The sequence below is a fragment of the Bidens hawaiensis genome, unplaced genomic scaffold, assembly GCF_021521415.1.
Source record: "Bidens hawaiensis isolate Kalapana, Puna unplaced genomic scaffold, B.hawaiensis_p1.1 tig00030180_1, whole genome shotgun sequence".
Lineage (NCBI taxonomy): Eukaryota > Viridiplantae > Streptophyta > Magnoliopsida > Asterales > Asteraceae > Bidens > Bidens hawaiensis.
The window spans coordinates 166,241-176,881 of record NW_027495012.1 but is presented as its reverse complement, the minus strand read 5'-3'; the positions used below and the strand labels follow the sequence as shown (position 1 = coordinate 176,881).

General features: G+C 35.3%; 1 pseudogene across 1 annotated transcript; it reads right to left on the bottom strand.

The window, feature by feature from the left end:
* Positions 1-1,707: 1,707 nt before the first annotated feature.
* LOC143579964 (transcription factor MYB36-like) lies at positions 1,708-3,431 on the bottom strand (annotated as a pseudogene). The gene is made up of 3 exons (XR_013143563.1): positions 3,143-3,431; positions 2,916-3,045; positions 1,708-2,722 (listed from the first exon to the last, which is right to left on the bottom strand). The product of XR_013143563.1 is annotated as a transcription factor MYB36-like (transcript).
* Between the last annotated feature and the right edge of the window lie 7,210 nt (positions 3,432-10,641).

Sequence of the window (10,641 nt, the reverse complement as noted above, 5' to 3'; positions counted from 1 at the left end):
AATAGTGTATTGATGTATATAAAATATTAGAGTGAACCACATTATAAATTATGAAGTAACCACTTGAATTACAATGTGGGCGCTGCTGGTCTAGCTGGTAAGTTGGTGGTTTTGTAAGCTGGAGGTCACGGGTTTGATTCCGTGTGCTAAAGATTTTTCAGAACTTTTTTTTTTAAGTCAGCCTAGCTTATATCAATTTTTGGGTTTTATCAAAAACCAGTTACACAAATGCCTGCCTCTCTCTCCTATTGACTTCTTCATACTCCGTTGATGCACACGGCACACCACTACCAGATCACCGTTGTTAATCGCCGACCATCGCCTGACCGTCGTCCCTGACCATCGTTGCCACTTTTCCGGCCGACCACACACCATCGTTGGTCCGTTTCTCCTTCCTCCTCCGTTGCTACTCTTCCTCGATTTTCCCACTTTGAAGGTAAGTTCGATTCATTTGTTAAATGTTAATTGTTTTTATGGTGTTAATTGTTAAGTTATTTGTTAAATTCTAGTTTTAATTTGTTAGTTTGTTAGTTTTTGTTAGTTTTAATTTGTTAGCTTGTAATTGTTGATTTTTAATGATGGTGTCTTTTTTTATTATTTTATCGCATTTTTATTATGTAATGACCTTTGTCCGAACCATTGAACCGGCCCAAATCTTGAACCAACCTTATAGTTTTTATATCCGGCCGGCTCTAAAAGTAGTGCACCACCAAAAAATTCATGAATCCGTCAGTGCTAAAAACAGGTAGAACTTGTAATTGGACTAACATTATAAAATGCGCTCGTTTTTTAAATGCATAATATATAAAATACAAAACTTGATTGACAGCTCGGTAGGAAATAGGTGCAACACAAGATTGTGGATAGACTGTTGGATAAGCGATGTCTTCCTATGCAAAAGAAATTCCAAGGCTCTTCTTCACGGTGAAAAGGAAACAAGAGCTTATTTCTGTAAACATCGGCAATGGCAATATTTCGGTATAAGATGTGGAATGGTCAAAGATTCCACTCCACATATAGACATCCAAGATTAGCAAGAATGTCAAAATCTTCTATCCACTATAAAACTCTCAAAGCACACGAGACACATGGAAATGTGTCCTTGATGTGGATGGCGGCTTTCTAGTCAACTCAATCCGTCACATGCATGATTGATCAAGGAAATGGCAATATGGAAGTGATAACTTATGATTGGAACAACTGGGTACCCATCAAACTAAATACCAACTAGGACTATCTTAAGAAGAAGAAATGTCCAAGTTCCTTAAAACCTTTGTCCTCTATGTGGTGCGTATATATGAAGAGACAACATAACACCTCTTCATAACATGTGAATTAGCATAAGTGATATGGGCTATAATAAGTCAATAGTGCCATATTTAACCCATTTTTGCTTTATCTCCTGGAGCAAAAAGAAGAAGATTCTAGGGGCGGTTTTAAGATTCGCGTGTTAGTGCATATAGAAAGCCCCAAACAAACAATTCTGAAACAAACATTCAAAATTCATTGGTAACATAAAGGCGATAGGCTTCCCTTGGGTGAAAATTAGTACACGAAAGTTCCGTCAATAACTTGGAACAATCTGTGTAAATTTTGCTTTTCCTGATTCATTGTAACGCTATTTTATTGTTTTTGAGGTTTTAGCTTCGGCTTACCACGTAAATACGTATATAATACAAAGTTGTGATTCAACTTAATATATATATTTAGTCTTTCTCTCTTAATTCTCTTACGTTAATACCTAACCATTCAGAAATTGAAATGAAATAGAAGTACATGTTACAAAATTACAAAGGGAAACCGTTTTTCTCGATGTAGATATTCATACAACAACCACAAAGACAACGTTATTACACAAATTTACAAAATCATTTACTAGTCCTTCTACCTCCACTTTATCATGATAATTGAATCTGAATTAATAAACATTAACTAGGCCAATACCACTTACCCTTGTACTAATTCTAGTACTTCATTTCTCGGTTCTGGTGATCAAGGGTGTACACCATTCGAATCCCACGAGTTCGACGAAGCTGAATTCGCATCGAACTCGTTAGACCACCAACTCATCATGTCCTTAGCACCATCCATGTCCTTGAAAATGCCCAACTCGTTCGCCTGCACCTGATTTATTGATTCGGAATTAGCTCCTTTGTTTCTCAAGAACTGATCTATTTCAGCTTGAAATGCCAAATAGTACTGCTGGAAATCCATGCTTGAATGCTTTATATTCTCCGTTTCAGGTACACGTGTTGATGACCCAACGTTGATTCCATTCATGGAACCGTCTACTTGGTTAACCAACATATTATTAGGTAGAGAATACGTTTGTTGATGGTTGTTATTACATGGTCCATAAAGCTGAACCTTTTGAGGGGAATCGGGAAAAACATTGTGCATCATTAAAGGGTTTGATGATTCATTCAAAAGCTGGAGACTTTGCATCATCTTTTCTTGAATTGGATTCAATTTGCAAGGCCACATGGACGTATTAGGGTTTTCAAGACTTTGGAGTTGCATGTGAAGTTGTAGCCTTTCAATGGCGGAATTAATTAGGGTTTCCATTCCATTACCACTTTTGGGGTCTTGGGTTGAACCAGGGATCCTACTAGCATGAGACTGTTTTCGCCTTCCAAGTAACTTCTTCTTCAATCTTGTGTTCCAGTAGTTCTTGATGTCGTTATCTGTTCTTCCAGGCAGTTGCGCAGCAATTATAGACCACCTATATGATTTTGCAAGTGGTTCAATAATAGTCCATATAGATGCATACCATAACAAAAAGGGCTTTGCACATGATGCATAGATCTATGTGAAATTTGAGCATGTTATGGCATGGGTCATATTCTTTGAACAAAAAAAGCATAGACAAGTGCAAAGGACAAGTAGACACAACTTGAAACATGAAAGACAGTTACCAGCTACCAATACTAATATAGAGGCTGCAGATGATGTTGTCTTCTTCTTCGGAGAATCCTCAATGCTTAATATTAGGTCTTAGGTAATTCAACCACCGAAGTCTGCAACTTTTTCCGCACCTCTTTATGCCTTCAAACAATCCAAAATTCTTAAGTTAGGTTACAAGTTATACTTATACTGTCAATTTGATCAATAACAAGAAAAAAAAAAGAATGAGTTTGCATACCGATCTTTTGAGGAAGAGCGATCCAGTTGCCACCAGTACCGTATTTTTCGATATAATCTTTGAGTTTAGCATCTTCTTCAGGAGACCATGGTCCCTTCTTGACGTTTGCTTTGTCACAACAAGGTGCTCTTCCCATCTTTGATCAACTGCTTTGCCTTTGTTTGCAAGTCTTCTCTCTCTTTGTTTGAGTTTGTGGAAGATGTATCAGAGAAGACCAAGAATTTATAGTGGGTAAGAGGATTAGGGTTGGTTGTGATGTTTATTCAAAGAAAAGAAATTGATACGCTTCTAGGGTTTTGGTGACTTTTTGACAACTTGACGCATAGAAACAATAGAATAGTTATATGCTTAATTATGTTAAATTATTCTTAATATTTTATTCTAGATAATAGTTTTATCCACTTATAGCCTCAAAATACATACACCATTTAAGTGTTTTGTAAGCGTTCAGGTGTTGTTATTATGTATTTCACTATAATATTTATAGACACTTTTATTATATATACAGTGTAATAATAATAGAGAATATATAGCAATTAGCAGCAACTACTAAATTGAATTTTAATAATACAAACTATGAACTATGATTATTGGTTTATAGTGATGTGCAGTGACCCTTATAACTTCCACTTTTCTTGTTAATTAAATGTTATCGTAATGGATAATTAACTCTATTTGTGACCGAAGTTATTGTCAAGATTGAGATACCATTATGTTACATAGATCTTGACTTGCACGTACGTCATATATGCCATATAATCACAAGTATACAAAGCTAGTTTTCTGTAACAATGCCATTCTCTTTGATAACAAAAAATATGGATCAATGGGTAATAGCTTGAATTACTGAAACCAATTTTGCATAAACAAAATTATAAAAAATTTCAATTACAGAACAAATAATAAAGATACAACAAGACAAACAAGTACACAAGTATCTTTGGGTGTCTTTAAGTATTAATATTTTAAAGTAGACTCTGAGAAATTAATTTTATTTTAATGTTTAAAGGTAATGGTGCAAGTAAATTCAAGAAAGAAGCCTCCATACTCTTTGTTTGTCGCCAACCTCTCGTGAATTGTTCCATTATTAGCTACAGATGTATATTTGTGACAAATCATAAATCAAAACATTTGTCAAAAAGTTTGGATCATCTCTGATATATATCAATAGAAAAATGCTTAGTGTTTCGAGAAATTGATAATCTGTATTGCTTTCTATTGTGTTTCTTCTTATTTTCATAGACAAAGAAAACATTTAAATACATACAAACATACTGGCTAATAATGGAAAATACAATAATAAAAATAAAGATGAAATCCTTGACTGATGGAGGCAACGGTATAATGGCTGTAATCTTGGAGGTGAATCTTCAAATAAGGAAATGGTATAAAGTGGTTTTTATATATATATTTTTTATATTTTCTAACACTCCCCCTCAAGTTGAGTAATGGGATTTCCGATACTTAACTTGCCAAGAAAATTGTTGAATATTCTTGCGTTGACGGCCTTTGTTAAAATATCTGTTAATTGATCTTCTGATCGGATGAATGGTAATACTATAATTCCTGCTTCAAGTTTCTCTTTAATGACGTTTCGGTCTACCTCTATGTGCTTTGTATGATCGTGTTGGACAGGATTTTTTGAAATTTGGATTGCGGCTTTGTTATCACACATAATTCTACTTGCTTCGGTTGGAGGGAACCTGATCTCAGTTAAAAGTTTGTGGATCCATAAAACCTCTGTTATGCCTCGTGCAATTCCTCTAAATTCTGCTTCAGCGCTGGATAAAGCCACTACCTTTTGTTTTTTGCTTCTCCAGGTCACCAAGTTTCCGCCAACCAAAGTGAAATATCCTGATGTAGATCTACGGTCGTCTTGATCTCCCACCCAGTCTGCATCCGTATATAATTGGACCTTTAAATGTTTGTTTTGCTGAAAAAAAACTCCATGACCCACCGTTCCTTTGAGATATCTGATAATCCTTAATACTGCCTCCATGTGGGTAACTTGAGGTTGGTGCATAAACTTGCTAACCACTCCAACTGCATATGCAATATCAGGACGAGTATGTGAAAGATATATTAGTTTACCTACCAGGCGTTGGTATCTTTCTTTGTTTGTCAATTCGGCTTCGTCTTCCAAGCGGAGTTTATGGTTCACTCTCATTGGTGTGTCTTCAGGCTTACAATCAATCATTCCTATTTCGGCTAGAAGATCAAGAATGTATTTCTTTTGGCATATAAAGATCCCCTTTTTGATCTTAGTACCTCAATTCCTAGAAAATACTTCAGTCTTCCCAGGTCTTTCATTTCAAATTCCGTGAACAAATTTGTCTTCAGTCGCTTCATTTCTTCTTCATCGTTTCCTGTAATGATCATGTCATCAACATATATAATTAAACAAGTCACAAGTTTACCTCTTCGTTTAATAAACAACGTATGATCGGAGTTGCTTTGTTGATATCCATATGTCATCATTTCTGAGGTGAATCTACCGAACCACGCACGAGGGGATTGTTTAAGCCCGTAGAGATATTTCTTTAACCGACATACTTCTTTTGCTTTAAATTTTGTTGCGAACCCTGGTGGAGCTTCCATATAAACTTCTTATTCTAGTTCCCCATGTAGGAAGGCGTTCTTGACATAAAACTGATGAGGTGGCCATCCTTCATTTGTAGCGATTGAAAAAAGAACCCGGATTGTGTCAAACTTGGCTATCGGGGAGAAAGTTTCTGAGTAGTCGGTCCCGTATGTCTGGATATAGCCTTTAGCTACTAATCGTGCTTTATATCTTTCAATAGTTCCATCTGGTTTGTGCTTGATTGTAAACACCCAACGACATCCCACTGATTTCTTCCCTAGAGGAAGCTCACATTTCTCCCATGTGTTGTTTTTCATCAAGGCCTTCATTTCTGTATCCATTGCATCCTTCCAGTTATTTGATTCCAGAGCTTGTTCCACAGAGGTCGGAATTTTTTCGGCATAAATGGAAGAGGTAAAGGCTTTGGCTTCTTTAGATAGATTCCCTTCAGCTATGTTTGCCATGGGATACTGGGAAGATTTGGATTGTTTCTCAGGAGAGTAACGTTTTGCTGGAATTCCCCGATTAACTCTTGGTGGAAGAACATATTTCCCAGTGGTTCCTTCTTGTATTGGTTCTTCTTGTTCTGTATGTATTGTTTGTTCTTCTTGTTCCACCTGCAATGTTTTTCTACTTCTATCTCATGGTTGTTAGTTATGTCAATAATTTTATGAGTATCATAAGATCCTTCTTCTATTGTATTTTCAGATGATTGAGAATTACTTACCTTAGACGCTGGATCAGTAAGATTTGGGATTGTAACACTAATTGTTGGTCCACTAGATTGGTGTGAAGTTAGTGATTCATCTTGGATATTGTGATTGACTTCTTCTGACGATGAGACCCATTTTGGAACCCATTTTAGCTAACTCAGCGTGTCATGTTGTTTCTCCCTCTCACCACTTAGTTGGGAGGCATAAAAGAATTCGGTTTCAAGGAAGTCACAGTTCATGGTGGTGTACATGTGACGTTTTGTTGGACTATAACATCGGTACCCTTTTTGGTTGACACCATAGCCTACAAATGCACATTTTTCAGCACACGGATCAAGTTTGTCTCGATTGCTTTTTGTTATGTGGACAAAGACAAAGCATCCAAATACTCGTGGTTGTAATGTGAGAGTGGGTGGTAGTTTGGTAATATCAGAAAGGGCTTGAAGAAGTGTTTTCAGGTCAAGAGCTTTTGTTGGTAGTCGATTGATAAGATATGTGGCAGTAGCGAGAGCTTCAGGCCAGAAGGACTTAGGAACTTGGGATTCAATTAGGAGGGCTCGAGTTATTTTTAACAGTATGCGATTTTTTCGTTCAACTGTACCGTTTTGTTCGGGGTTGTGAGAGCAAGACGTTTGGTGAATTATTCCTCTTTTTTGACAAAAAAGTTTCATTGAATCATTTATAAATTCCCCACCGTTATCAGATCGAAGAATTTGGATGTTAATGTTAAATTGTGTTTTTATCATGGCATGAAACATAGTGAATTTATCAAAAACTTCAGATTTATGTTTTAAAAAATAAATCCATGACATACGAATGCAATCATCAACAAAAAGTACAAAAAAACGAAAGTTTTGCCCTCCAACAATTTTTGCCGGTCCCCAAACATCCGAATGAATAAGGGAGAATGGTAAATTAACTCTTGTGTTATTTGGTTTAAAAGTATGTTTATGGCTTTTAGCCATTATACAAGTTTCACAATTTAATGTTTTACTGGAAGGAAATAATTTTGGAAATAATAAATGTAAATAACCGATAGAGGAATGTCCCAATCTCCTATGCCACAACCAAGCTTCCCTGTCTATAGTTCCGTGAGCCAACATCACAGTCCCATGACGAGTCACTTCGTCCACATAGTACAATCCTTGACGTTCAGTGCCACGCCCAATGATCATTCCCGTTCTGATATCTTGTAAGATACAGAAGGTTGGGTGCATTAACATCGTGCAGTTTAATTCTTTTGTGACATGACTAATAGATAACAATTTATGTGACAAGGAAGGAACATAGAGACAATTTGAAAGTTTCAAATTTGATGATATTTCAATAGTTCCCCCCCCCCCCCCTTAACAGGAACTATTCCCCCATTTGCGGTTTTTATGTGATTAATTTTAGGCATATTCGTTGAAATTATATCGGATTGTTCAAAGGTCATGGTGTCGGTAGCACCACAATCAAAGATCCATGATTTGTTTGAAAAATCACATGTGTTCACCATATTAACTTCTCCCCCAGTTTCATCTGGGTTATTTTTGTAAATAAAATCATCTTGCAAACTTTCTTTTTTAGGTTTTTGCCCAGTATTGGAAATAACCAATTCTTTAGAGGTATTATTGGTTTGAACATATTCTTTAAGGACTTTATCAAAAAAAGATGGTTTATTAAGGGTTTTATTATATAAAACAGATTCTTCATGTTCTTTGTTGCAAGGATCAGGTTCTTTGAGGGGCTTGTTTAAAACTTTCCTAACTAAAGGGTGAATAAAATCATGATTGCAAACAATAGGTTGAAAAGAATATGTATTGTAAACATTAGGGTTTGAGATTAGTCTCTCAAACCTGTTACCTCCCTCATCAGAACCACTGTCTAATATTTCTGTGCCACCAAATCCATCGCTATCTTTTCTGATTTCATGTGGATTTCCTTTGTTCGCGATAGATTTTGAGCCTCCAATGGCGGCAGCAGTCGGATTTCCTATGTTCGAGGTGGATTCTGAGCCGCCGACAGTGGCAGTGGATTTTCTGGCTATACCAGTTGTCCCCCTTTCTTTGGTGGTATTCTGATCAATCGCATTTAAAGCAATCTGAGATGATAGGTTTTCGGTAAGGTTTCGTCTTACGTTCAAGTTTTGGGAATTGATAGAATGTTTGATGAGATTGGCTATTTTGGTTGTGAGATCGTCATTGTTTGTTTGATTGGCTGAACTGTTGTGGTCATACATGTTTTCGAATCTGAAATTGAAAGAAAGATAGTGGGTGGGCAAATATGAAACGGTTCTAGAACCGTGTACTGCTTTGATACCATGTAGTTACGATGGTAGAGAGAAATTGATAATCTGTATTGCTTTCTATTGTGTTTCTTCTTATTTTCATAGACAAAGAAAACATTTAAATACATATAAACATACTAGCTAATAATGGAAAATACAATAATAAAAATAAAGATGAAATCCTTGATTGATGGAGGCAACGGTATAATGGCTGTAATCTTGAAGGTGAATCTTCAAATAAGGAAATGGTATAAAGTGGTTTATATATATATATATATATTTTATATTTTCTAACATTTTCTTCTATCAAGATATTGATAATAGTTCCTTACTTTTTATAAACGTGTGTGTTATGATAACGGCAAGCACGACCCCCTCAGCAAACACTACGGTTTAACACCGCAACGAAGGCAGTATCAAAGGGGCTTTGAGGGTGGCAACGTGATCAGAGCAGCGGACGTGAGGAATAGTTTCTTTGTTTTTTAATTATTCTTTTTTACTTTTTAGTTAATATATATATTAACCAATTATTTATCTTTATCTGACCTCACAACCACATTTCACTCCATGATAACGCACCCAACCTGGTATAAAATGTAAAAGTCTCTTTTATCACCTTGGCGCTTACTTTACGTGATTTACCCCCTTCACATAGCCTAAAAGGAAATGCAAACTTAGTAATAGAAGAAACCAACCAAGGATATGATGATAACCAAGCATACAAACCCAAGACCAATGAGTTTGAACCATGCATATGTTAGCCTAACCTTGTAAGTTTGGGTAAAATGTGACCTGGCTTCAAGTCTAGGGGCTGTTTGAGTCAGTCTTTTCGGAAGAGAAAAGTTGTGGAAGAAGGGAAACGATGACATTTTTGTCCAATTAAGTATTTAAAATCTCTCAACTCTGGCCAATGTGACAAGGGATTGATAACTCGAATATTAGATTGTCAGCTCTTTTTTATTATTATTTTTTTTTTTTTGCTATAATTAAGTTTATATTATTAGTTACATAGACTAAATTTAATATAGTGGTTAAAACCTTTGTTTCATTAAGTGTGTACGGAGTTTAATAATCAGGTTACTAGAATATGAAAGACTCTTTTCGAACACATGCAAGAATTTTTTATGATAAATATCCTTTCATGTTTGGTTTTATCATGTAGTATGTCAGTAATTAACTAGATAACCAAGGGTTGATGGATAATTAGCAAAGACAAAGCTTTTAAAAACAAAAAGAGGTTTAGAAGGTCTTGGGTTCATGTTTTCCGGATAGCAGAAATTCGTTGTTTAACATAAATTATGTTAGTGACTAGATAAAGAATCAGATAGTTACCCGATTTGTAGGTTCTATGACAAACTCTAGTCTGATTAAAGGATGCGCGTATCATAGTTTACAATTAAGTTATTGGTATGTAGTGTATTAGAATATATATTATGTAACTAAAAATCATAATTAGCTACTTAGCTGTCCACTTAAAGGAGGAGAGGCAAAAGCTTAAACATTAATTTATTTTAATCGAAAGCATTTCAAACTTCTTGTGTTTGGCTGCTTTCTCTTTTTTAATTATTCTTTGCATTTTTCAAACCTTAAACCATATTTAAATTACTCATAATAAATATCTAAATTACTAAAACTTTAATTACATCTAGTAAATAAATAAATAAATAAATAAGCCACGTACTGTAATTATTGAATGAATTAATTAAATAAAAGAGTTAACTCATATATATAGGAAATAAACTAGAAATCTTTAAAGTTAATTTGGATCGCAGGTTTAACGTAACTAAATCCTAATTCTCTAATACTCTCATGTAATTGAAACGGGAAGATATCGAATGCTCACACTGTAAAACAATATAACATAAGATACTAAATGGAAATAAAAGCTGCTTCGATCTTGGACCACAAAATTGGTGTAGTAGATTTTGCTTGACTT